Raw genomic sequence first — 27,987 nt, 5'->3', positions numbered from 1 at the left:
TGAAGTGTTTGGGGTCTGTTTTTGTTTGTTTGTTTTGTGTTTTGTGTTGTATATTGTTGTTTTAAAATGTATGCATGGTTGTATGTAAGTGTATAGTTGTATTTTGTAAATGCGTGTGTGAGTATGAATGTATGGGTGCATGTGTGTAAATAGATATGTATAGTTTTAAATTTTTATGATGTACAATCATGTATAGATATATTTCTATTTTTATTAATGTAAATTCTGCTTCTATTCAGTTGTTAACTGTGAGCATGAATACGAATAAACTCAAACTCAACTGCAAACTGTCTGTCTACTGTCTGACAATAATCATCTAAAGGTGGAAACCCAGATCCAAACAGCAGCAGGAAGTTATAAACCCAGGAAAGTATTTGACATGTCTGGACATTTGTCTGGTTTGTCTGAACTGTCCTGATGTGGTAAACCGCTCCGACCCGTCCCGCTCCTCCTGTGCTCCAGCAGCTTCAAACTGTTCCTGAAAATGATTTCTAGATACAGTTTGACACAGCTCAGCATTTTGTTCCTTCAGAGAAAATCTGCAGGAGTTCAGCAGCCAGAGAGGAAAAACTCTTTCACTCTACTCTTGACTCCATTGAACCATCATTTCCAACATTCCAAAATAAAATCATTTCTAGCACTCATACCCTGGATAATATTCATTTTTAATTTGATTCGTCATAGACTGATTTTGGCATTAACATACATGTTTTCATAATCCCTGTTTTGTCTTGGATTCGGTCGCTGGCACCAGACCTGCGTGTTCGAGTCTCCTCTAAACGAGGCCGCAGGCTGCCATCGCTGCCCAGTAATTAGACGGCCCCATTCATTTGGAAACAATGGTGCGATGGGAACACTGACGCTTCGCTGCTAAACGAGTTGCTCACTGACCTTTCCCTAACTCCTTTCAGGTTATTATGGGATGGGCGGGCCGTTCTGTTCCAACCTGGACCGCCGGGATCGTTACCCCTCATTGGTGGCGAGGAGCCAGTTTACCATGGCGACCAAACCCTCCTCTGGGATGCCAGCTATGGTATGACATACAACACAGTGACGGGGAGTAAAGAAAGCTGTTCACAGCAGATTTCCCTCTTTGTTTCATACAGACTTGATGTTTGGTGGAGGCTTTTATCCAAAACACCTCGCAGGTCTGCAGGGTTAGCAACGGGGAATTCAACCGTCAACCCGGCAGGTCAGGAGACGCTCACATGACACATTTGGCATCCGTCACTTTCACAGACAGTCTGTGTTGAAACCACCTAGGCTGTGTTGTTGTGGGCGGGCAGTGTTGGGGTCATTACTCAAAAAAAGTAACGTATTACACATTACTCGTTACTTTTAAAAAAAAGTAATGCATTACTTTACTTATTTACTTCCTGTAGAAAGTAATTTCTTACACTACTCGTTACATTATTTTTGCGTTACTCCGCATCATCGCCTGAGATGCATTGTCACGTAATTACCAGTTAACAATATAACGTTAAACCTTACATATGCCCACATATCAGCACAAATCCCTGTCCTAATAAGGAGGACATACACAAGATCTTTCTTTTATGCTCTTTAATACCACAAAGCCGACAGCAAAGTTGGTGAAAACCAGCCCAAAGAACACTTCACAGAAAAATGTTGTGGCGAGAACAAGACTCACCTGCCTAGCAGAACCAAGGCGGCACTGGCAGTAGGCTATAACTGCCTCAAAATAAAACTATATCAATATATAAAACAATGTAAAACAATATAAAAGAGGCTGGCCTTCCTAACACCGCCTAGTACAAATATTAATTGCCTCAAAATAATATATCAATAAATAAAATAATATAAGAGACTGGCCTTCCTAACACTATTAGACGATGACAGACTTAAACGGAAAAAACATGTTTAAATGGCATATTAGAGTAACTGTAATGTACTGAATTTAGGAACCGTAACGCGTTACATTACTGCGTTACAGACAAATGTAATGTGATTACAGTAATGGGCTGGGTGTGGGTGGGGCTCCAAGCCTTTTGAAGCAGTCTGGACTGATTTCATTGGCTGATGAAGTCCGTTAGCGGATGAGGTTTATCTGCAGCTCCATCAGTCAGTATCATCCGTGAACACAGAGGCTTCACTGGCTGTTTACATGCACAACAACAATCCTGCTAATGTGATGAAGGCAGTAATGCAGTGAGGTGGAGCCATGTAAACACACACTCTGATTATGTTAATGTGTTTATTCTTTATATGGGGAGTACTGCGTTTTTAATCACATTATAAAGGCATGTAAACACCTTAGTCACATTTCTTCCACTGAGTTCATATCACACACACACACATTAAACTTCAAAGATGGCGGCAACCAAGAAGCAGCATTGTGGAGAGCAGATGAAAGGCGTCCCAGCCTCCACAGCTGATGCTTCCAAAAGAAGAGAAAGAAGTGTCAAGAGGACGGCGTTTTGCAGCAGATATGAAATGGGAGAACAGCAGAGCGTCTTGTGGCAGAATCTGCTGATGGACAACAGAAGTACTCAAATAACCAGCACTAGCTATAAAGGAATTGCAGAGTGATGTAAACAGGAGCGTATCTATGTTCCCAAGGTCCTATGTTCCCAGGGTCCTATGTTCCCAGGGTCCTATGTTCCCAAGGTCCTATGTTCCCAAGGTCCTATGTTCCCAGATCCTATGTTCCCAGGGTCCTATGTTCCCAAGGTCCTATGTTCCCAGGGTCCTATGTTCCCAAGGTCCTATGTTCCCAAGGTCCTATGTTCCCAGGGTCCTATGTTCCCAAGGTCCTATGTTCCCAAGGTCCTATGTTCCCAGGGTCCTATGTTCCCAAGGTCCTATGTTCCCAGGTCCTATGTTCCCAAGGTCCTATGTTCCCAGGGTCCTATGTTCCCAAGGTCCTATGTTCCCAAGGTCCTATGTTCCCAGGGTCCTATGTTCCCAGGGTCCTATGTTCCCCAGTTCAATATTCTGTTAACACACATTAACCCTCCTATTGTGTTCGGGTCGAATTTGACCTGTTTCAAGTTAAAATATTTCATAAATATTATCCAGTTTTTTTTTTATTGGAACAAGGCTTCAAAATATAAACACAACAAAACCAATGGTTATCATTTTATTTGATTTTGAAGGTCTCTAACCCTAACCCTAGAACTGGGGAACATAGGACCCTTTGTCATGTTCCCATTATGTGCCATATAAATCCTGGGAACATAGGACCTTGGGAACATAGGAATGACTCCATGTAAACATCTTAATCAGAGTAATGACTTACTCTGATTATTGGCCATAATCACATTATTAGTGTGTATGTAAACATAGTCACTGACACACAGTCATGTGGGCGGGCCTTAGTGCCTTCTCACTGCACTGCAACATGTAGAAGTTTCTTCTCCCTATAAAACAAAGTTCATTCATTTCAGACTGTAAACACGCTCTTTGTGTTTGTGACTCACTGGATTCCAGAGCAGCAGGACTTCATGTTTGGCTTCGCTTCACGTTCCTCTCATCCATATTCACGACTCTGCAACGTCAGATGTGTTTTCTGATCTGTGGAGTCAGTCATGCAGCAGCTCAGATGAACAGCCGTCCTGTTGTATGATGTTATGAATATTTCATGGTTTCTGATGACCTGATGCTGCTCAGTGTCCTGCCGCAGTGCTGCTGAGCAAAACACTGAACCTCTTCCTGCTGACCGCTCTGTGAGAGCGGCAGCTGCATGTCAAGAATGTAAAAATGTTAAAATGATAAATGCATGATGTGTATAATTACTTGGTGGTCTTCCAACACTGCAATGCCTCTGTTGACTCACCATGCCCCCAATTCATTTTTAAAATACATTTTCATTCTTAAAGGATAAGGCTGGTGTTTTTTAATGCATTTCTTACCGTCAACAAATCCTTTGGAAAAAAATAACAAAATCAGCAATGAATTTGTTTTGCCAGCAAGTCTGGTCCATGTATCTGGTCCCAGTGCAGCCATGTCCCAGCAGCCATAGAACTCCGTTGTATTAAAAAACGATTAAAAACCGTCACAGAGCCATGCTGCTGCTCTGCAGCATATTTCATCATCACCATGCACCGGGCCGGACCACTTTTTCCTCAAACAACTTAATAAGCCGGCTGTAAACACGTTTTCCATCTCAGGAAAGTAGTTCCGTAGCACAGAAAATAGTCCCCCGGTGTAATGAAGAATTTGTTCCCGTTTGAATTTGATTTGGTAATAACTACAACAGCCTGACTTTTCATGGTAAACGATTTTTAAAATGTAAACTATGTCTTTGTGAGCTGTATTTCAAGGTTTTTAGCTTACAATTGGAGCCAATGACTTCCGGGTTGACGGCTAAAAACGGAACGTGGGAAGACAGAAAGTAACGGGAGCAGAGCAAACGCATTGTTGATTTTGTTATTTTCATAGGATTTGACGATGAGAAATGTATTAAAAAACACCAGCCTTATCCTTTAAGTTTGTACATTTGTACATACAGTATATGCTGTAATTGTTGGTTGTATAACAAACGCCTAAATTTGCTCTGTTGTTATTATACTCGATTTGCAGTATCCTGTTACTATTTTGCTGCTGCATCAACCGCCTCCAATTTCCCCAGGGATTTAAGTTTCATCTTATCTTGTGTAATGAAAATGTTAATTCAGCGGGGACGGCCCATTGTTCCGACGGCCCGTTACTCCGAAACCCCAATAGTCCGAAAAATGTCCACCCATTGGACCGAAAGCCTGTTTGTCCGACAGCCCGCTATCCCGGGTTTGACTTCAGTGACGGAGGCCGGAGTTCAGTTCCCTTGTGCTGGAAATTTCTACTGAGACTCAAATTTTCATTTTTGGCTTAAGGGGTCTGATTAGGGTTAACCCTAACCCTAACCCTAACCCTAACCCTTCTTATTTAACCGACCAAAGCCGTTCCTGAACCTTAACCAAGTTGTTTTAGTTGCCTAAACTGAACTGTTAGCCAATCTCTGCAATCTAATTCAATTTGTGGAGGAGAAACGTTATTTTCATATAATTTGTGTTCACAGTGCGTAAATCAGTGTTTCAGAGTTTGTGTTCATTTCACATATTTGTGTGAGATCATGTTGAAATTCAGTATGCATACTGTAGTTTTTCCTCCATTTCCACCCTCTACAGCAGTGATTCTCAACCTTTTTCATATGAAGGACCTCTAGTTTAGTTCACATTAGGGCCACGGACCCCTTTTTGATGAGATTTTGTCTCTCTGACCCAAATCTGATAACATTTTTACTGCTGGATATGATTTTGTCATTCTTCTACATTCTCTAACTTCTTGTAAATGAAATGCTGAAGTTTAACAATTCATCAATTTGCTGGGGACCCCCTGGAACTCCCTCAAGGACCCCTGGTGGTCCCTGGACCCCACGTTGAGAACCACTGCTCTACACATCCCGCTCTCTCAGTTCCTCAGTTGAACCGCAGTCTCTTCCTGTCAGAGCGGGACTCAGGCGGGCCGCCGGCTCGGCCTGGCCCTGGCCCGGCCCTGGCCCTGGCCCGGCCCTGGCCCTGGCCCGGCCCTGGCCCGGCTCGGCCCTGGCCCGGCTCGCCTCCTGCTTGTATAATCTGGTGCATCAGATGGAGTCCAGGGAGGATAAGGGCTTTATTGTCCAGATTCCTCTCCTTTGTTGGGGATCGCAGCAACATTTCTAGGTCACCGCCTGTGATTGAACGCCTGAATGCCCAAACGAATGTTTCACTTAGGGAATTCACAGCCCCCTCCCTTCCTAACACCCCCCCCCCCCATCTCCCCATCTTACCAGTGGCTTCAGTAGCATTAGGGGGAACACAATTAGAAACCCCACTGCCCCCCCCCCACCCCCCCCTTTTCTCCTCCCAGCAACAATAGCAGGACTATGATCTGCCAAATGATTGCCGCTTCTGTTTTCTTTCAGAGCAAATCCATTATTGATGTTGGCACAAACTGTTCGTCAAAAGGCTCATTCATAGCGATAATTGGGCGGACAGGCCTTCAGATCTAACCCCTCTCCTGAAGCTGCGATGCGGCGGCCTCGTCTCTAACGAGCCGCCGGCCGCCGCCGGGTCGCCCTGACGCTCAGATCAGCTGGGACACGGACTGAGGGGAAACTACGGGACTTACCATGAGCATAACAGAAAAATAAGCCTCGATTCCCAATGTTACAAGCAGCCAGTAGTAAGGAGACAACACTCAGTTCATTCAGTTTCAGTTTATTCACAAATCAGTTAAAATAAAAGTACAATCACATGAGATATAATGGAGATATGTGAAGTGGGACACCCTGATAAACTATCTGAAGCTTGAGAACAGGGGCCCAGACACTAAGCAGATAGTATTTAAAATATATGTTTACTAACACGTCTAGATTTGAAAAAGTACATGTATTATTAAGGCTGGGTATTGGCAAGGACTTCACGATACGATACATATCATGATACATTGCAATACTCTACATAATTTACTGAAAATTTAAAAATAGAGCTGAAAATACAACTTGCTGTTACCACCTGGTAGTCTAATATGTACATCACATTATATTGATAACTCAGTGGACAAATTGAGTCAAAACTATTTAATTCAAAGGGATTTGAGGGAAATTTAAGGACATTTTAAATCCGTTTAAAACATGAATAATTTTTTTTAATGTGTCGATACGAGGGGCTGGAAAATCGATACAGTATCACGCAAAAAAATATTGCAATACTCAGCTGTATCGATTTTTTTGCACAGCCCTATGTATTATACAGTAACATTTACAACCTACAAAACACCTAAGACTAACCTAAGACCCTAAAAAGTACTACTAAATGGTCCGAAGACATTTATTCCATCAGTCTAGACATTGATTTGACCTGCAGCATTCCTGTAGGAGAGAATTACTGAGAACAGAATTCAGAATAAGAGCTTCACAGAGAGAGGAGCGGGGCTTAGGATGGAAGTTGTTGGATCTCAGCAAACATTTAGATGTTGATTTAGATGTTTGTCACACTGTTGAAAACCGGCATGAATTCAGCAGCTGAATACAATTTTGAGATGACGTCCAGAGCTGCTGCCATATAATATCTCTCTGATATCAGTTCAATCCAGTTTCCAAAGCTGTTTTAATATTAATTTTTACTCTGCCCTAATATCATACTGCGAATTTTGTGCATGTTTGGGTTGATGTAGAACTTAACTATACTACAGTATAATAATACCATCTTTTTAGATAATAGATAATAATAATAGTAATAATGATAATAATAATAGTAATGATAATAATGACAATAATGATAATAATAATAATAATAATAATAATAACTTTATTTATATAGCACCTTTAAAAACAGAGTTTACAAAGTGCTTTGACAGACAAAATAAAAGCAGAATACTCAAATTATGAATTTAAAAGGCAATAAAACAAAAATAAACAGGGATTAAATTCATAGGAGGACAGAGGTGGAAAAGAGCAAACATTCAAGTAAATAATGGTATAATCGTAGGATGAAAACCAAAATAAATAAAATAATAGAATAAAAGTAAGATAAAATTAAGATAGGGTTAAGATAAAAGATAAAAGACGTAAAAAGACAATAGAAAGACGATAAAAAGCAGATAAAGAGACAATAAAAAGACGATAAAAGATAAAAAGACGATAAAAAAGACGACCTCACATAAATCTATAAAAATGGGTTTTAAGAAGTGATTTAAAAGAAGTCACTGATTGTAGTTTAGATAGTATCAGAATAGAATCAAACAGCTCCCATGTCAACAAGGAAAGAGTCAAACCATGATTTTGATTTCTTCATGCTAGTTTGGTTTGTGTTTTTATCCAAAACACCTTGATCCACCTGCTGACATCAGAGTGTGAGACACTGATGTTTGAGTGTTTTTCTGATTACGCTGCAGACTGATGACACTTCTGTTGTGTTTCATGACTCGTCATTATTTTAAGTTGTTTAATCCGGTTCTGTGGAGGAACTTACCCAGCGAGGATCATTCATTCATTTAGCAAGGCATCTCCAGTGATGAAGCAAATCTGTCACAGTTCATTTGTCCAGGAGTAAAGCAATTCTCAACATTTTCTCAACATTGATTACAGTTATTTAAGAAGGTTTTAGCCCCGTGGTTTTCAGAGTCCTGCTGCTTCTGTTTGTGTGTTCATGTGCAGGAAAGTCCCACATCCCGACCTCCAGACTTCCCAGTCGGTTAGTCTGGCTAACTTCAAGCTTGCAAGATAAGATAAGATAAGATAAGATAAGATAAGATAAGATATACTTTATTGTCCTGCAGGGAAACTTGTCTTGGGCTCCAAGCCGCTGCATCACACAACACATTTGTCAACAACATCACAATGCACAGGCACCAAGTACATAGATCATACAAACAAACTCATGTAAAACATGCTTCAATTCACATGTTGAGTGTGAGACAGTAGTTCTTTAAAATAATAAAAGGTAATAAAAAAGACAATAGTTTCAAATAATAAAACCAGGTAAAACCTGGTTCTTTAAAATAATAAAATAATATAGTACTCCTACTTGTTGCTATTTAATATCTTGATGGAGGATGGAATAAATTAATTCTTGTACCGGTTCAGTCTGCAGTTTGTCATCCTGATCCGTCGGCCTGAAGGCAAAACCTCGAACTCTGCTTCTCCAATAAAGGAGCATCTGTGTATTGTATGACACAAAACTTTATTTTTCGCCTTGTTCAGAAGGTTAAAGGTCACCATTGAGTCATAACTCAGAAACTCAGGTAGCAAAATTCTTTCAGTTTCCAGCTTCATCATGAAGGGCGTTCATGTGAAATTAGTAGGAAAGTCATTTTTCTGATAAATCCAACAGCACATGAAGGCACCATCTGTCCTGCTAATTGCAGTTAATTGCCTTCACCTGGCATCAGGTGCAGCAGGCCTGATCAGATGCAGAATGAAAAGCAGCCGGCTCTGGGATTTCAAACCAACAGATGCAGTGAAGTGAAATCAGTCAGTTTTATTTCCTGCTCCAGACACTTTGAATCAGTCAGGCTGTGAAGAGCAGCAGCTACCAGACTGCTGCAGCCGAGCCTGAAGAGAGGAAACGTCTGTTTTTACTTGTTTCTTTGTCTCAAAGTGAAACGTTTGCTTCATGTGTCGTCAGCACAATGTGACTCTGACATTTACACTCATGTTGCTTCTAATGATGATTTACATATTGAAGCTTATTTTACTGTTGAAGCTGCCGTAAGTCATTCTGGATAAAGATTAAAATGAAAACATTTTGAACATTTTTGATTGATTGATTGATTGATGTGTTTATTTGAGTGTCCTGCACCATTTATGGTGCCCAGCCCATATGGGCTTACAAGACACTAGACAACAACAGCAGCCAGGATGGCCACATGACACATCATAATATACACTTCCACAAATTCAAAAGGAAAACATTTCAAAAACATTCAATTTCCATGACAGAAATGTCCTGTTATGTTGGATACAGTGTTCTCTGTCTTAGTTGCCAGGCATTTTCTATAAATCTTGCTAAGACAAAAATCTAAGACAAAAAAAGAGTCAACTCAACAAATCACCTTCAGACAAACAAAACAAATCAGGGTTCTTCAACTGAATTTTTTCAAATAGATGATTCCTCAAATCACTGTACATGGGGCAGTGAAACACAAAATGAAATTCATTCTCAACAACACCAAGATCACAAAAAACACAAACCTACCTCAGTTGTCAGTGGTAAGATAGCAGTTCTTAACTGAGCACATAAGGACCTCTGCCCTCTCTTTAAATGTAATGTTATATAAGGTTCTGTGAAGTAATCAACAATCTATTCTGCTTGCTGCTGTTCCATTTTCTCTTTTTCTAGCAGTAATCAGAAAGTGTTTCTGCAGGTTACACAGCTGTACTGATCAGGCTTTAAAGCCAGAAAAATATAAAAAGATTTTTACTTAAATTACAGGAGCGGAAAAAAAACAACAACTTTTGCCCTTCTCACTGAAGTCCAACTTATATCTTTTATGGTTTTGTGGCTTAATTCAGTGTTGGTTTGATTTCACTCCTTATGACTCCAAACTGCTCACTGTCTCAACAACAGTGTTTCTGTGTGAGGCTGATGGGAGAAAACTCTGATGAAATACGACAGAACAGGACATGAACTGATCAGTTATCAGTTATCACAGTTTTAGTAGAAACTGATGCAGGACGGTCCGAAATGTTTTCAGTCTTTATTGTGTTTCCATATGTACTGTTTCACCCTTTTATAGTCATATTGTTTTCACATAATTATAGTGTGTCTGCATTGCATTAACACTGCAATTTTGTCAGATCCGGTGCATTTGTCTGTTTTGGTATCTCAGGTCATGAGGATCAACATTCAGACGGTCTTACGCCTTGTTCCGGGGAAAAGGTTAACAAGTGAGAGTTTATTCAGAGAGATCAAAGTAAATAAATAAGTGAAAGAAAAAGAAAATGATGACATTACCTAAATACGGCAGTTTCCCGGGCGTGAACCGACCGATTACACAAACACAACATTACAGCTTTAGCAGAAACCGTGAATCGCTGCGACTGAAGTGCAGCAGAGCCGCCAGAAATGAGCTTTGAATTTATGTGTTTTGTGTTTTTTTTGGACGTCGGCAGCAGCAGCAGCGGCGGCTCGGGGAGAGAGCGTGACATCGCTGCCTCCGGAGCGTCGGCGGTTATCTGGGGGAAAAGATGCGATGTGAAAAGGTTGGGAGAGAGCCGGGCTCCACCGCCGCCGCAGACGTGTGTTGGGAATCTTTAGAAGGAATCAGATCACTGAGCTCTCCGACAGCTTCAGAGAGTCACAGCAGGTCAGCCTGAAACTCCCTGACACTGCAGGAGAGGCTGGAGACTACCAGGGTCCACTGATATGGGCTTTAAGGTATCAATACTGTTTTTGGATTGAAGCTACCGATGGCTAATATTTTGCGCCAATACTTAATCATACTATAAAGCAAGGAATCTCTGTCTGTCTGTCTGTGTGTCCTTCGCATATCTCGAGAACCGTTCGTCCGATCTACTTCACACTTGGTGGGTGTGTTGCTGGGGACCCGAGGAAGTGCAGGATTCGGATTTGGTGCAATTTGGACACGCGACATGTTCAATATTAATAAACTTTGAATAAACAAAGAAAAAGTATGTTTCAGACGGTGAAAAGCCTCTGAAACCGCATTTAGACCATCATGGGACACTAAAACTCTCCACTGAAACCAAGGATAGGATGATAAGAATCAGGTTCACGTCTTCCCATAGACAATTCCCATTAATATCAATATTAATAGTTAATATAAAGCAAATATCAGCCCAGTTATATCTGTCTGACCCTTCTCAACTTGTCAGACTGCAACAAAGTGCACAAAAAATTGTTTTGCCTCATTCACTTCCATTAAAAACCACATGAAGGGCAAATGAAAGAAGTTATTTTACGGTTGGAAACTAATTTGTACGGTCGGCCAATAGAAACGCTGCTCTGGGCGTGTTGACTTCTGAAAGAAAATCCAACATGGAGGTAATTTGTTGGGTGAAATCAGATGTGATTAAACTGTTGGTGGCGAGCTGCTGGATGGGATCAGTAGTTTGCAGCAGCTGGTTCTTCCTGTGGGAGCATATCTATCGGGGTCGTGTTCACCGTGTTCACGAGGAGAGTCCACACGAACACCCCCCTCCTGTGGTATTCACGACTTCGGAAGTGGAAATTTTCTGAAAGCTCCGAGTTCACGAGTTGTGACGTGTTTGTTGACGTTTTCAGAAATGGCGGAGGCCATGGAAGTTCATTTTTCGGTGGATGGTAAGTTAATATATTGTAATTTTAGTCGTATTGAGTTTTTCATAGTAATTTTATAATAATAATAATAAGGAAAATGTTGATATTCCCAACGGCCTCATCTTTTTCCTCTGTCATTATGCCTTTGCATTTCCTGCATTACGTTACCCACTTGCTAGCTAGCTAAATTAGCCTCGGTGGCTTCTAGACGCCGACGGTAACGTTGCCTAGCAGCGGGGCTCACGACTTCACCACTTGAACGCCAAGCGTATCGTGTAAACGACTTCCCATGTCGTAACCACGAGCTCACAAGCTCCATTTGAAGGCAGCATCTGTTCTCAGGGTCCCATGTTCCCCAGATTTATATGGCACATAATAGGAACATGACAAAGGGTCCTATGTTCCCAGGGTCCTATGTTTAACCCTAAGCCTAAGCCTAACACTAAGCCTAACACTAACTAACCATATTAAGCGAATACAGAGCTGGGGAACATCTTTTTCAGGTTCCCATTATGTGCTATATAGAGCTGGGGAACATAGGACCCTGGGAACATAGGACCTTGGGAACATAGGACCTTGGGAACATAGGACCTTGGGAACATAGGACCCTGGTAACATAGGACCTTGGGAACATAGGACCCTGGTAACATAGGACCTTGGGAACATAGGACCTTGGGAACATAGGACCTTGGGAACATAGGACCCTGGGAACATAGGACCTTGGGAACATAGGACCCTTTGTCATGTTCCCATTATGTGCCATATAAATCTGGGGAACATAGGACCCTGGGAACATAGGAATGACTCCCTTCCTGCTCTGCAGCAGCAGGTCTGGGTTCAGGTTCAGGCTCAGCACAGATCCAGATCTCCGGTCTGAGATCAGAAGCAGCAGAGACCAGACCGCCGCTCACCCAGAGCTGCTGAGGGAAAACGCCTCTGACAGCTGAATGGAAACAGAAGAAAGTCTCTGTGCCTCGGGGAGAGAGGAGAGGAGAGGAGAGGAGAGGAGAGGAGAGGAGAGGAGAGGAGCGGAGAGGAGAGGAGCAGAGAGGAGAGGAGCGGAGAGGAGCAGAGAGGAGCGGAGAGGAGCAGAGAGGAGCGGAGAGGAGCAGAGAGGAGCAGAGAGGAGCAGAGAGGAGTGGAGAGGAGCGGAGAGGAGACATGAGCAGCATCATCACTGCTGAGCGGGGGGGGGAAGGTCACATGGGACACACAGAGTCCTGCTCCCAAACACACGGAGCAGAGAGACTGACCCACATCACACTAAATACCTGCTGCTGCCGTCAAGTCTTCAGCAGCAAGTCGGCTGCAACACAGCTGAACTTTGAAAAATGTACAGGCCTCTTTTCATTCATTTTAGGATTTTTTATGATGATTTATCAAAGTCAGTATCGACTTTATTTGTCATTAGTTTCTTATTTCAGTACCGGCCTATATGAGGATAATCGCATGTGTCAGCGAGAATTGAACCTGTGTGATTTCTGAGCTCGGTCTCTTCATCAGATGTCATCAGGATGAAGCAGGGACATTCTGGGTACAGGCTGTCAAATACACGACTGTTGGCCACTGGTATGTTAAGCACTTTGTAAACTGTTCTAGAAATTTCTATACAAATAAAGTTTATTATTATTAAGAGCAAGGCAGTAACACTGGCAGGTCGAGGTTTGGTTTCCTCTCATGCTAAAACACACCGATGTGATACTGTGAGGTGATCTGGATCAAAGTGTGATGCTGCAGATGAAGTTGATCCACTAAATGTATTTTTTTTAAGTTTTTTTTTTTAGTTTTCCTGTGGAAGTCGACTCCCTTTTGTAAGTCATTTTTCTAGGAACTGTCATCATTTCACCTCTGTCATTTCACCGGACTTCACTGATTTAATTACCCACAATTCATTGCAATACGGACATGACGTTGTAGTTTTTCCAATTGCCGAACAAAAAAACAAAAATAACTTATTATAAATGTGTAAAACAATGACTTTATTAAAACGTTACTTGAATCATGTGGGCCAGAAATAATATTCAACCACATCATGACACAGAAATATGTAGAAGTATAGGCTGTAGAGGAAATCAAAATGCATTTTATTATTGTAGTCTTTAAGTGATGGGAGCCTGTAAAAGCTGTGCAGTGTAATGCCAAAGCTTTATCCAGGCTATGAAAAATGGCTGAAAAACCACAAAAGAAGGTCTTCCAATGTAAGAAATACCCAATTTATTTAGCCATAGTCTATTTACAAACATTTCTGTATGTGAACGTGTGGAGCCTATATGTTGTATAGAAATGTATGAGCATCATTTTGTTCACTCACAAAACGCCTAGAAAGATTAGCAAGTGCTGCAGTGATCACCGTGTGCCTGACTGTAGTTATCGCTATACTGGACTGTTGCTTCGAACGTTTCCATGGCAACGAGTGAAACAGACTTGAGGTCAGTCTGTCAGCCTTGCAGTCTGGCTCCTCGCAGACTTGACGTGACGGAGAACACGTCACGGTGCGACTGAAGTCCACCAGGGCTCAGTCCACAAGACCAGAGGCTGGACATCTGGATTCAGCTTTTGTCTTGTCATGTTTGTTTTACTTAAAGGAACACTCCACCGTTTTCCAACCTTCTCTCCATGTTTTCATTAGGAGTAATGGTCAGTACACAGCGCTACATTCGTTAACACTTTCCGTGTTTCCGAGGCTGGATCTTGAACGCACCCCGGTGCCGTGATGAAGCTGATGAAGCTGATGAAGCTGATGAAGCCGCGACTTCCAGCTCACCGCGGGTCGCTCTGGATGAAAAGCAGAGTCAGATAAAAGCCTAAAATGTAAACGCACTAGTCAGGCTGAGTGGAGCTGAACTGGCCTGATTGGCCGCTGACCCGCTCGGCGTGTGACTCAGCGGACTGTTTCCTGTGATGACATCATCATCGCCTCGCCAAACGCTCCTCAGCTGGACGGACGAGGCTCGGTGAATGCTGCGGTGACTCTGAACCGAACACCGACCACAACAACATGATCTCATTAAAGTGGTGAAATGAGCACCGACAGCTCTTGCTCTCCTGTAGCTACACCTGCTCGCCAACTAACATCAACACTGTGTTTCTTTTTTTAAAGATGTCGTGCCGAGTTCTGCGTCCCTGCCTGATTTCTACGGCAGCGCACTGTTTAAAAACAATATAATCTTCTTTGTGGGTTTTCATCAATGATGAGAAATGATCTGATGTCTGTAGTTTATGAACGTTTAGAGTCATCAATGTTTTATTAGACTCAGTAGAAGAAGCATTTCCTTGATACGATTGGTCTGAAACTTGTCTGTCAATAGCCTATTTCTCCTCTCCTTGTTTCCTCTCCTCTCCTCTCCTCTCTTCTCCTCTCCTCTCCTTGTCTCCTCTCCTCTCTTCTCTTCTCCTCTCCTCTCCTCTCTTCTCCTCTCCTTGTCTCTTCTCCTCTCCTCTCCCCTCCCCTCCTCTCCTCTCCTCTCCTCTCTTTGTCTCCTCTCCTCTCCTCTCCTTGTCTCTTCTCCTCTCCTCTCTTTGTCTCCTCTCCTCTCCTCGTCTCCTCTCCTCTCTTTGTCTCCTCTCCTCTCCTCTCCTTGTCTCCTCTCCTCTCCTCTCCTTGTCTCCTCTCCTCTCCTTGTCTCTTCTCCTCTCCTCTCCTCTCCTCTCCTCTCCTCTCCTCTCCTCTCCTCTCCTCTCCTCTCATCTCATCTCCTCTCCTCTCTTTGTCTCCTCTCCTCTCCTCTCTTTGTCTCCTCTCCTCTCCTTGTCTCTTCTCCTCTCCTCTCCTTGTCTCTTCTCCTCTCCTCTCCTCTCCTTGTCTCTTCTCCTCTCCTCTCCTTGTCTCTTCTCCCCTCCTTGTCTCCTCCTCTCATCTCCTCTCCTTGTCTCCTCTCCTCTCCTTGTCTCCTCTCCTCTCCTCTCCTCTCGTCTCCTTGTCTCTTCTCCTCTCCTCTCCTTGTCTCCTCTCCTCTCCTCTCCTCTCCTCTCCTCTCCTCACACACACACACACACACACACACACTATCTATTGTTTATCTACTGTGTGTGTTTTCCGTCTTGTTCGCCTGTGGATGCACTAATTCCATTTCCCATGATCCTCTGCAGCTCACCAGGCCTTGTTAATACAATAATGAGGCCATATGGAGGCTAATCACACTGTACCAAACACACACACACACACACACACACACACACAGGAAATGTCATATTGGATCCCTTGAGCCTCCATCAAACAGCAGTGTGTGTGTGTGTGTGTGTGTGTGTGTGTGTGTGCGTGCAACATAAATATACAAATGTTCAAATCATCACACTCATCATTTAGTCCAAAAACCCAAAGCCCTCCCTCCCTCACAAACCCTTCCACACACACACACACACACACACACACAGTGACTCTGCTCAGTCTGATGCAGAACACAACAGGAAAAGGAGTCTGTCATAAAAATATCAAACAGGATCTCAAACTGAACTGAGACCAGCTGAACACACTCCTTCATTTTCCCTTTAAAGAGCCGATGATCCTCTTCGCTCGCTTCCAGAACTTTCTTGGAAAAAGATAAATTCATAGTCGTGTCGAACTGATGCGAGTTATATGAGGACAGTCTTTAAAAGGAAAATGAGCATAAATTATGTGTAATTGATTTCTGTTCGTTTTGGTGGCTGCTGCCATACGATCAAAGTTCCCACAGTCATGAGACTCCAGATGCAGATGGTTCTCAGCTGGAAGACTCTGCAGCTCTGTGTCCAGACCGAGCCGACTAAACCTCGGGTGAACTTTGAAGCCAATCAGGAAGAGGCAGACTACAGCGCCCGGGAGCGGCCATCGGGAGAAAAATAATTTATGTCGTGGTCACAATGTACTGTAATGTGCACGATATGCAAATCGAGCTCTCGATTTCCTCTTTACATGCGCACAAATTGCCAGTGGTGCAGGAAGTATTCAGATCTTTGACTTAAGTAAAAGTAGTAATACCACAGTGTAAAAATACTTTGTTACAAGTAAAAGTCCTGCATTCAAAATGTTACTTAAGTCAAAGTACAAAAGTATTAGCATCAAAATATACTTAAAATAGCAAAAGTAAAAGTAGTCATTATGCAGAATGGCCCATTTCAGAATCACATATATCATGTTGTTGGACTATAATTATTGATGCATTAATGTGTTCATTAATGTTGCAGCTGACAAAGGTGGAGCTAATTTGAATTAGTTTATATACTGCTGGGTAGCTTAACCTATAAAAATATATCATAATTTATTAGTTGCTTTATAATTTGTATTAATAATCTAAATCTGCAAAGTAACTAGTAACTAAAGCTGTCAAATAAATGTTTTGGAGTAAAAAGTACAATATTTCCCTCTGAAATGTAGTGGAGTTTCAGTTGCTGAAATGTAATGGTGCTCTGATATATAATCCATGTGCTCTTCAGCAGCTTATAAAGAGTCAGTCACATATTGGTGATCATGTTTAAATGTGGCCTGTCCTGGGTGTGTTGCAGCACCTGATTGTGTTTACATGGCCTGAAGGTTAAGTGGATAAATATGTTGTAATATTTGGGGGATTTGCCTATTCAGTGTAAACAGACAATGGATATTAACATACCAAATCCTTACTAGGCCTATCTGCAATACCTAAAAGTTCCTTTTAAGTTGCATTTTTTCCTAAACTGCACAGTTTAATGACATCGAGGGAACAAATTGTATCTCATGAGCACGAATGAACTAAAACGTGACGCACGGTACAGTAAATCATGACTCAATATCAATTTCTCTCCCAATGGCCGCTCCCGGGCTCCGTAGCTGACAGCTGCAGTTCCTCTAAAGTCCGCTAGAGTCCAGATCCAGAAAGACTCCAAACCTCCAACTCCATGAAGTCTCTGGACCACAAACCAACTTGTGATAAAATATAAAGTCAAGACATTTTCTCCACCAGAGGTTTTGGTCTCAGCAGCTAATTTCACTTCTTCTAATGTGTGTCCTTATGGAGATTTTCTAAATAATTGCATCATTAACAGATATAACAGATAAAACACAGGGTTGTTTTCCTAGTGATTGACAGGTCGCCTGTCCACTGATTGACAGGTCGTCTGTCCAGTGATTGACAGGTCACCAATCACGGACCAATAGCAGGCGGAGCTGTGGCTCTGTGTCGACCCTCAGCCTCTCTGGCTGCTCCGCCTCCAGAACATGTCAACATGGAGGAGATCCTAAACCAATGTGTTCTTAAGATAGATCTTAAGAAATGACATAAGAGGAAATTTTAGGAAGTTCTTAAAAAGGCTCTTAAGTGCAATTCCTCAATATTTTCTTAGTAACAGTCTCATTTATTACAAATTTCTTTAATTTTCCTACTTAAGAACTTCTCAAAATAGGGCCTGAATTAATTCTGGTTAATAAACTTTAGGCTTACTGCCATTGAGGCTAGGAGACAAGGCTAGGAGGCTAGGAGACAAGGCTAGGAGACAAGGCTAGGAGGCTAGGAGACAAGGCTAGGAGACAAGGCTAGGAGGCTAGGAGACAAGGCTAGGAGACAAGGCTAGGAGGCTAGGAGACAAGGCTAGGAAGCTAGGAGACAAGGCTAGGAGACAACCCCAAAGTGCTTCCATCTACAAAACAATTGGGGAAAACCTATTTAGAGCAACTAGAGCAAAGATTGAAACATTGGTTGCTGTTGGTAACTGTAAAATTTGCAGCTTATTTCCAACAGACATGAGACAGAGGCCTACCTGGCCCTACACCAAATAAAGCTTTACAATAAATGTTCATCTTAATGTTAGGTGTAGGGGAACCTATGAAGACTTTGAACTATAACCTACTTGTCTAAAATGTGTTTAAATATATGATATTAGAGGCTTACCTTTTCACTGTAGGAGTTTTAAGACAGGTGAAGGGCCGTCTTAAAGTTAAGAAAAAAATCAAGAACAAATTTACCATTTACCAAGAATACCATTTATTCCCAAGTTTTTTTCTTAGGAAGAAACATAAGAAGAAAGTTAAGAAAATATATAAGAACTGTTTTTGAGAATAGCATTTTTTCCTATTTTTTTTCTTAAGACTAAAGTGGCACTTGAGAAGATTTTTTTTCTTAAGAGGGTTTTGTGAATCACTCACTACTCCATCTGTTTTACAGTCTGTGGTTCAGACAGACAGACAGACAGACAGACAGACAGGTTGCATGGTGTGTGTCAGCAGGTCATGATCAGCCTCATCATCTCTGAGCATCTGATAATGATTTCTGCCTCACATGAAGCGGCTCGGCTCGTTAGACTCACATCATCACTTCAGTAATGATCTGGAGACAGTTGGAGCTCAGAGGCAGACGCTCCCAACGCTCAGCACACAAATCTGCTCTTCTTCTTCCTATATTAATAATAATAATAAACTTTATTTGTGTAGCATCTTTCATAACAGTGTTACAAAGCGCTTCACAAAACAACAACAAAATACAGCAGTAAAACAATAAAAGAGAAGGATCAGAAAACATGATAAAAAAGTAAAATATAAGGAAAACATATAAAAGAAGATGGGGGGCTGAATACAAAGGAGGAAGACTCGATTTGCATTAAATAATCGCAGACATTTATGGAAATTTTTTGACATTTTGGACTCTTTTTCTGCAACTGTTTGGAAGAAAGCTCCTCCGGCACGAGAACTGGAGAACTGCTGGGACGTTTTATGAAGAAAAAAACACTCATCTGATTTTGCACTGGCATGAGGATGAGGAGATAATGACCGAATTAAAATGTTTGGGTGAACTATTCCTTTAAGTTGCTCTAAATTGCATCACATTTTCAACAAATTGCCTCTCAGATTTGTAGATTATGATTCATATCAGTTTCTAATGCAGCAAAGTGACGTGAAATGAAACAGAATTCACAGGATGAAGCAGCCGGTCTGTGACTCAACCTGACTGCCATCACATCCAGAAATACTTAATAAAATACATCAGCAGTCAAATTAGCTGTCTTAATTATTCCTTGCTGCTGATTGGCTGAGCTGGTTAACGTCTGCAGTGAAACAGGATGTGGTCATGAGTTAATGAGATCCTGGATCCAGGTGTGAAGCGGCTGCTGCCATGTCATCACTGCATATTGTTGGCCCGATCCCAACGTCCGCACATTTCTGTAGACTTTGCTTGAGGGAATTACCCACAGTTCATAGCGTTTGTGACGTTAATATTCACGTATGTGGAAAATTTCTGCCAATACACCCGATACAAAATAAAAAAAAACATAATTATGGAAAAATAACCACAAAAAAAAACAATTAACAAGAACTTAGAGAAACAGGAATGAAAGGATCAAACTACATGCAAGATACAGTTAAACGAGAAAACATTGCAACATTAAAACAGAACATACAGAATAAACAGAATAAACAGAATAAACAGAATAAACAGCTCATTTGAGAAAAAAGAAAGTTAAGTTTTCCTAAACGTGTCAGAAGGATGTTAGATGCTGATATAAGCAGCATGTCATATAGCCTTTATGTGATTATTTGTGCTCATTAAGCTTTATTAAAAGTACTGTTTGTTTTCAGCGTACCTCCTACTGTTTCTTTTTTTTTTTTTTTCATATTTTACATATTGTAATGATGTAGTGCAGGTTAACCTCTAGTAGAATGAAGAGTATTTTCTACATCCATTAGCACAGTATAAACTTTGCACCCTAACCCTAACCCTACAAAACATATACCTAGGCCTATTTAACATTATTCATCAACATTTTTTTCATTTTAGCTTAATAATGCTGTTTAGACAAAAGCGCAAACAAAGAGTAACAACAACCTGTGATGTCACAAAGTGCCGTCCCATTCCTCCTGAACCTTTGGAGCCTCATGACTTCTCACTCTCAGGCTCTACAGCTGCACACAGGCGGGGATCAGGGCCCGGGTCCCAGGGCCCAGGGCCAGTCTGTAGGGGGACACTGGGATTGGGCCATAGTCTCTAGATGCAGAGGTGGGGACTGAAGTCACATGACTTGGACTCAAGTGAGACTCGAGTCACAATTTTAATTGCTTGAGACTTGCTTGAGAATTCTGTCGAGACGGACAGAAACACAATCAGCTGTTCAAGATGGCCGCCATGAGCTGTGTACTGAGCGCTCTAAAAAAAAACCTTTCAAACTGCTGCCAGGCTTCACTTTGCACTTTTTTAAATGTCTGGCAGAGGAACAAAACTTCTGTTAGAAATCCGTCTTCTCAGAGGGAAAACAGTGAGATGTGGGACCGGAGGAATGTCCTGCCAGGTCGAGCCCCGCAGCAGCAGCCTGTCGGGACCGGGTCCCAGTCTGTCCCCCCGGCTCCCATGGGGCGTCCAGCTGGGACCGGCGCCCACACGGCGCCCGGACAGGACGCCGATTGTTTCCCCGGCCGGGACGCTTTGTCTTCAGTACGCTCAGCACAAGGCCCCGGTCCTGAATGAGAGTCAGTGTGTGGCCGCGCTGTCTGACGCCGAGCCGCAGAGAAACATGAATGAAGCGAGACGCACCGAAGACCTGTCAGAGACACCGGAGCATGCTGGGAAATGTGAGGAGACGGTGTGAAGCCTGTCTGGCTCAGTCACTGCTGAACCTGGGCTGCGGTGGAATAGTCAAAACAATCCGTCCTCTAACTCCTCTTCCTCACCTCTTCTCCTCGACCTCGATGGAAAACGTCATGAGGTCAAGGAAAGATGTGAAGGAGAATTCATCAGGACTTAGGAAAAGAGAATCCCACTGCACTGACACTAGACTACGTGATTATGTTAATGAGGTGGATCTGCTGTGTGAAACTACAATGTTCAGAAGATGGACGACTAAAAGCATCTCAGATCTTCTCCCTGTGTGTTCTTACCGTGTTTCATGCAGGCTGTAAACCTGGACGACCCGCTGAAAAATATTACTTCATCACCAAGGTTGGAATTGAAATAAAAAAGGAATAAAGGCGACCAGTCACTAAAGTGAAAGGAAATGGTTTCACATTGGATGAATGGTTTCTCATGCTCAGCCTCCTGTCCGCTCATATTTATCCACATGAATCCCAATTAGTATGATTGGATGAAAATAATTGTTGAATTCATGCAAGATAGGCATAACATGTTAGGCCTACAGATCTACTGCTGTACATATCATCATTCTTAAGTTTCAAACATGTTGAATTAAAAACATCATCTGGCTAAAAACGTCTCATATCCCTTTTTCTTGAAAGACAGACTTCTGTGTTATGGTTAATATGCTGATTATGATCTGATTATAAGCCTATGCATATAATATCTTAAGAGCCACCACACAACTCAGTAAACAGCTTGACATGTGGACTTGATGCTCTGAAGTGGTTCTGTCTGATCCAGACTTTATTAAGGCAAGAGCTTCACATCTGAGACTGAAGTCAGATGAATGAATGATTTTCCTAAAGCTGCAAGACAACAAGCTCAGAATGAAGAAATAAGTAAAGCAGCCTGAGCAGGTTCCTCTACAACCTGAACTTCACTTTCATCATTTCACAGCAGAGTAACGTTCATAGTTCTCCTCTGGGTTTAACATGTTGTTGAAAGTTCAAAACATATTAGCATATTAGCAAGTTATGGCATAAGATGGAAAATGCTGAATAAGCAACAGTAACTTGATGATGATCTGCGTCTCTTGTCGGTCTGATCGTTTGTTTTCGTGAACGGCCGAACGCTGCGTCACAAGGAATTGTGGGACGGCATTATCTCCTTTCCTTTGGTAAAGGAGGCTCCAGTGTCTCCTCTGCTAAAGGAGCTAAGTAAGGAAGCATTGAAGCACCTTTCCTTAGAATTTAGAGAATTCCAGCAGCTCTTATCATGGCTGCCGCTTAGATACTTCCGGGTCATTTCACTCAGTTAGGAACCTTCCTAAGCAGAAAGACTATTGGACCGCAGCCATAGTCTCATCCTGGAAAACTAGACTGTTAGTTTGCCGATGTCACATGACTTGAAAACAGAACGACAGAAAGTGACTTATTTTATTTCATGATGGACAGAAGGTTTCCGGCCCTCCAGTCTTCATCAGTGTCTCATAGTAACTGATCATTTGTCTCTATATAAAGGGACATTTAATGGTCACAGGTGTACAAAGACAGGTGATCTCATCATCTCGTTAACATGATCTCATTACATCATTGAAACAACAAAAACAAGAAACACGCAGGATCTGATCCTGACATCAAGGATCACTGTGTGAAGGCGTCGTTTTGAAAAACTCTGTTCACGACATAATTCAACATGTAATTCCATGTTGTTGGCACCAGGACTTTGTGCTATTTACATCATAAAACAAGTCAAAAGAACATGCCAAAAAATGTCAAAAAACTACAGGATATCTGGAGACATCAGGCGTTCAGCTGTTCAGAAAGCAGACGTCCCAATAGAAACTAAGTTGTCCTGTCACATATATCATTAGGTTATAGAAAAAACATCAAATTGCATTCCTCAATTAAACCACTAGGCTGTAAGGCAGCCTGTCACAGCCGTCTCATTATTACTGTGGGACTCCACGTGTTTTCAGATACCCAATAAATATTGATCGTTTTACTTTTTGATTAATTTTTTCCTCCTGAGCGCCTTTTGCCTTGTTTCCACGCTATTTCTGTATTGGTCACACCAGAATAAACCCTGGACAGCGAGGTGAGTGAGAGAGTTTTATCTTGAAATAATCACAGCAGGGAGGGAAGCCACCAGTAACTCTACGATTATGTTGTTTAGCTACTTTACAGAGCGAGTAAAGTAAAAGCAAGTCAGTAAAGTAATCATCCTTCATTTTGGTCTGAAAACTCACACGCTGAAATAAAACAACATTGTTGTAGTGTGAAAGTATGTGAGCGGGACAGGGGAGCGACAGTGGAGCGTCCCGGTCCGTCCGTCCGTCCGTCTGTCCGTCCCTCACACAGTTTCTCGAATGCCGCTGATTGATTTTAGACGAAACTTCCGGGAATCATGTCATCACTCTGTTCCTCGCCTGGTTCCAGACTCAGAGAGATTCAGAGAGTCTGGTGTTGCTCTGTTCAACGGTGATTTCTCAATAGGAATAACAATTGGTCCAATCAGAGCCTTTGAGGGCGGGACTAAAGTTTGAACCATTCGTGTGACGGTTTTTCATTGCCGTTTCGGCAGAATAATATTTCAAATTCAAAACAACTTTATTAATCCCACTAGGGGCAATTAGTTACGAGCAGCTTGTTGTACACAGAAAAACAGTAACATCCAACAACATACAAACAAACAATACACCAAGGAGCTGAAATGTGGAATAAAATCTATAAATAATGTTGATAAATAAATAAATAAACTTGGTAAACACAATAAAAGATCAGATAAAAAAAACAACCTACAGAGCATTTAAAAGTCAGATTGCAGAGGGGATAAATGATTTTGAATGGCGGTTAGTTTTATAAGCAGGTGAAACATAAAGACGCCCTGATGGCAACAGAGAAAATTCACTTCAAGAACAACAAGTCCAGAAGAAGCCAAAATACTCGCTGCTTTCCGGAGGATTTGTTGGTTGCAGAAAGAAGTCTGGTCTCTTTGTTTCACTCCGATGATCTGAGAACAGATTTTAACAAAGCTGCTCAGACTGTTTCTGTATTTTACTGTGAGGCTGTGAAACAAACCAGCAGATGAAAGAAAAACTCAGGAGACTCAATAAAAGATCGATAAGAACGACAAAGGATGACGGGCCTGACAGAAAAGTATTTAGTTTACGGAGAAGGTGAATTCTCTGTTGCCCCCGCTTCACAATAACCTCAGTGTTCACATCAAATTTAAGATGGTCATCAAAAATAGATTTGTTGAAATCACCTCCTTAACCAACAGATTGTCTTTGCAAAGACGACATTTTTGTCAAAAATAAACATTCTTGGTGAAGTCAGTAAATACGCCCGGCATCATGTGACTGAAGTGACGTCAGAGCGGCCGATACGTCGGTCACTATTGATCGGTTCAGATACGTCGGTCACTAGTGATCGGTTCGGGGAAAATCAACCCCCCCCACACAGAAAATGGCTAACGAGGAAATCTCAGCTGGATGATGGAGTGGAACCAGATGGACGCTCAGTCTGAACATCAGACTGCTCTGGTCCAGCATTTTTTTTGTATTTCACTGATTGGCCTAAAGTGGCGCTACAACATGTTTAACTGTCTTTATGTCACAAGCAATATCTCGGATGTTGCTGATGGGATTTTCACAAAACTTAAGGGAATGATGCGTGTTGTCGGTCCGTCCTGAAGTTTGTCCAATTGCACTGATTGGCCTGAGGGGGGCGCCACAGCGTTTTGTTTAATCCAGAAACACGAGGCAACATATTTTCTACTAATTTTTCCTCACTACAGCTCTGGTGAGGAATGACTGGAGACCGTTCTGTTCACTGGTGACAGTTTTCTTCATAGTTTTCCCTCTGGGTGTGAATGGGCCTTCAGTGCTGCTGGGGAAGAATGAATTTAGTGTCACCAACCACAAATAGTGACATGGCTTCTCTCTCTCTCTCTCTCTCTCTCTCTCTCTCTCCCTCTCTCTTTCTCTCTCTCTCTCTCTCTCAGGCACAAAGCAGAGTTTGTTGCCTCTGTCAGCCTGCAGCCTCCACATCGCTCCGGAGGAAGGAGAAGGACAGACAGACAGCAGAGATACAGGAAGAGATAGAAGAGGAACAGGGAGAGAAAGAGAGAGAGAGAGAGAGAGATAGGCATCAATTAGAAGATGTAGAAGAAGGATGGCTGGAGGAGAGGAAGAGGACAGGAGTAGAGAGAGACGGAAGAGAGATAGGGCGAGATAGACCGAGGGTGGACAGAAAAGAGAGAGGGAGGGACAGAAGAGGACGAGGGACGGGAGACGGAGGATACACTGTAAAAACTCATAGTGCAATTTAGTGAAATCAACTCAATCTTTATCCATTAACACAATGTATATAGATGTGTTTGTCAATTTCAACTTAAAAGTGCCAGTTATGAGCTTCATGACTTAAAATCATGAGTTCACATCTTGTGACTTAAAATTACAAGTTGAAAGATCATCTTATAAAGCATTCACTGAACTCAACACTGTTAGTTTATTAGCAGACTTCCCAGCATGCATTGCATTCGGTTTAACTCTCCAGAAACTCTTCCTTCTTCTGGTTTGAATGAAGTTACAGGATAGAGACGTGTTATGTGTGTATGTTTGGTGAATCATAGGTCAATTTCTGATTTAAAAAAATAAATAAAAAAAACATGATAAAATCTACTGTCTATCTTATCTATGTATCTGGGAATTCACAATCAAGTAAGTTTCTCTCTGAAGTACAATCCACTGTAAGTAAGTGTATTGCAGCTGCATGCTATATGCTGAGCTGTGTATTAATCATGTGATACAAGAGGAACTTGAACTTAAACCTAGCAAACCTTGTGAAAAAATAAATAACACTGGATTTCATTTCATCAATTAATGCATTCAACTTGGAGACACAAATCAGCATGACTAGACATTTGTTGATTGAACTTATTGTCTTCAGTTCACTCAGTTAGCTTTTCTACATTAGAACAACTAACTAATGACCTTTGACCTAACTATTCACTACTACTTCAGTCAACTCACTATTTTAAGGCAGTAAGGAAACTTATGTTTTTAAGTTGAACTGCCTTAATATTTTTTGCAGTGTAGAGAGATAAAACAGAGATATGGATAAACAGAAGAGGGACAGTCGAGTCACGTTTATGTGTTTAGACAATACATGCTGTCATGCCACTGATATCATGATATGACATATGATATGATATAATATGATGATATGACATGACATTATGATATGATATAATGATATTACAATATGATGAGTCAGTCAGTGTTATGCATGTTGTTATTAAGCTGTTTGAGACTTTGTTTAACCCCTTGTACCCTGACTTTAGCTGACTTTACCCTTAAATTTCCCCTTAAGTAGCTTCAAATGTAGATTTTTTTTTTCTTCCTAACTGTAGAACAACATCACATCCATATTCTGTATCTGCTGTTCCGACTCTTTCTTGAAGCTCTAGCCGCTTATATTGAATGAAATATTCAAATACAAGATGCTGTGTTTTTTTGGCTGCACCATTACATCAAATGGAAACAATCTAGATGTTTGTGCATCATTTTATACATGTTTCCCTGCATGTAGCATCACGTATTTGGTGTCTTTGGAAAACTTGTTATCTTAGAATTTAAAATATATTCTGTGGGTTTTAACAAAGCTCGGCTGTGCGACCTGCATTTGTAATGATGGAGCCAGTGGCGGGTCGACAGGGAAGAAGAGGTTAAAAAAAAAAGGTACTACACAAATCTAGTCATTAGTATTATTAGTATTAGGGTAAAGCTTTATTTGGAAAAGTCCAGTGTGGAACTCTACTGAACCCTCACGCTAAATATCTACAGATGATCCACATTCCACAGAGATCCACAGAGGAGCCACATTGAGCCTCTGTTTATATCTATCTTTCAGTAGTAGTAGTATTAGTATTAGTATTAGTAGTAGTAGTACTAGTATTAGCAGCGTTGGTGTTTGTATCAGTAGCGTTGGTGTTTGTATGAGTTTCAGTATTATCAGTTTTCCTGTGAGGCTGCAGTCTGTCCTGCTGTGAGCTGAACTCTCTCTGCAGGACAGAGCGCTGTCGCCCCCTGCAGGACAACAACACACAGTACAGCTGACAGAGTACTGCACCCTGCCTGTATCACTGACCGGGCATACAGGGCATGCAGGGCCCCAGGCACATGCCCCGGGGCCCCAAACCACCAGGGGCCCCAAAATATACTAAGTCCTGTGTCCGTGTTCAATGCATTTTACAACATTTAATGAATTTCAATTGAAATGTGCAGTCAGGCAGATAGAGGCCCGTAGGCCACAGTTTGTGATCATGGGCCCAAGTCACAGCCTCTAAGGACATTTCTGATGCAGAGGCCCCAACCACAATTATTAAACTGCCACCTCTTGCTTGTATGTTTATGAGCAGTGCATTTAGTGAGTATCATCCAGCTAAGATGCAGAGCACTAATTATATACTGGTGGGGCAGGGGGGTCTAGGTACAGACAGGCAAACCTTTTCAATAAATGTCAACATTTAACTGTTTTTTTATGTCTCTGAGCCGGTGACAGCTGAGGCTGAGCACTGTGTTTTCAGGTCGTCCGTCTGTCCGTCTGTCCGTCTCATTCTCATGAACACGATATCTCAGGAATGCCTTGAGGGAATTTCTTCAAATTTGGCACAAACGTCCACTTGGACTCAAGGATGAACTGATTAGAATTTGGTGGTCAAAGGTCAAAGGT

This window comes from Centroberyx affinis, unplaced genomic scaffold (assembly GCF_046629955.1).
Source record: "Centroberyx affinis isolate AG114_WGS23_722 - 3 ecotype Tasmania unplaced genomic scaffold, CSIRO-AGI_Caff_v1 ptg005918l_1, whole genome shotgun sequence".
Taxonomy (NCBI): domain Eukaryota; kingdom Metazoa; phylum Chordata; class Actinopteri; order Beryciformes; family Berycidae; genus Centroberyx; species Centroberyx affinis.
Note: the sequence above shows the minus strand (reverse complement) of the source record.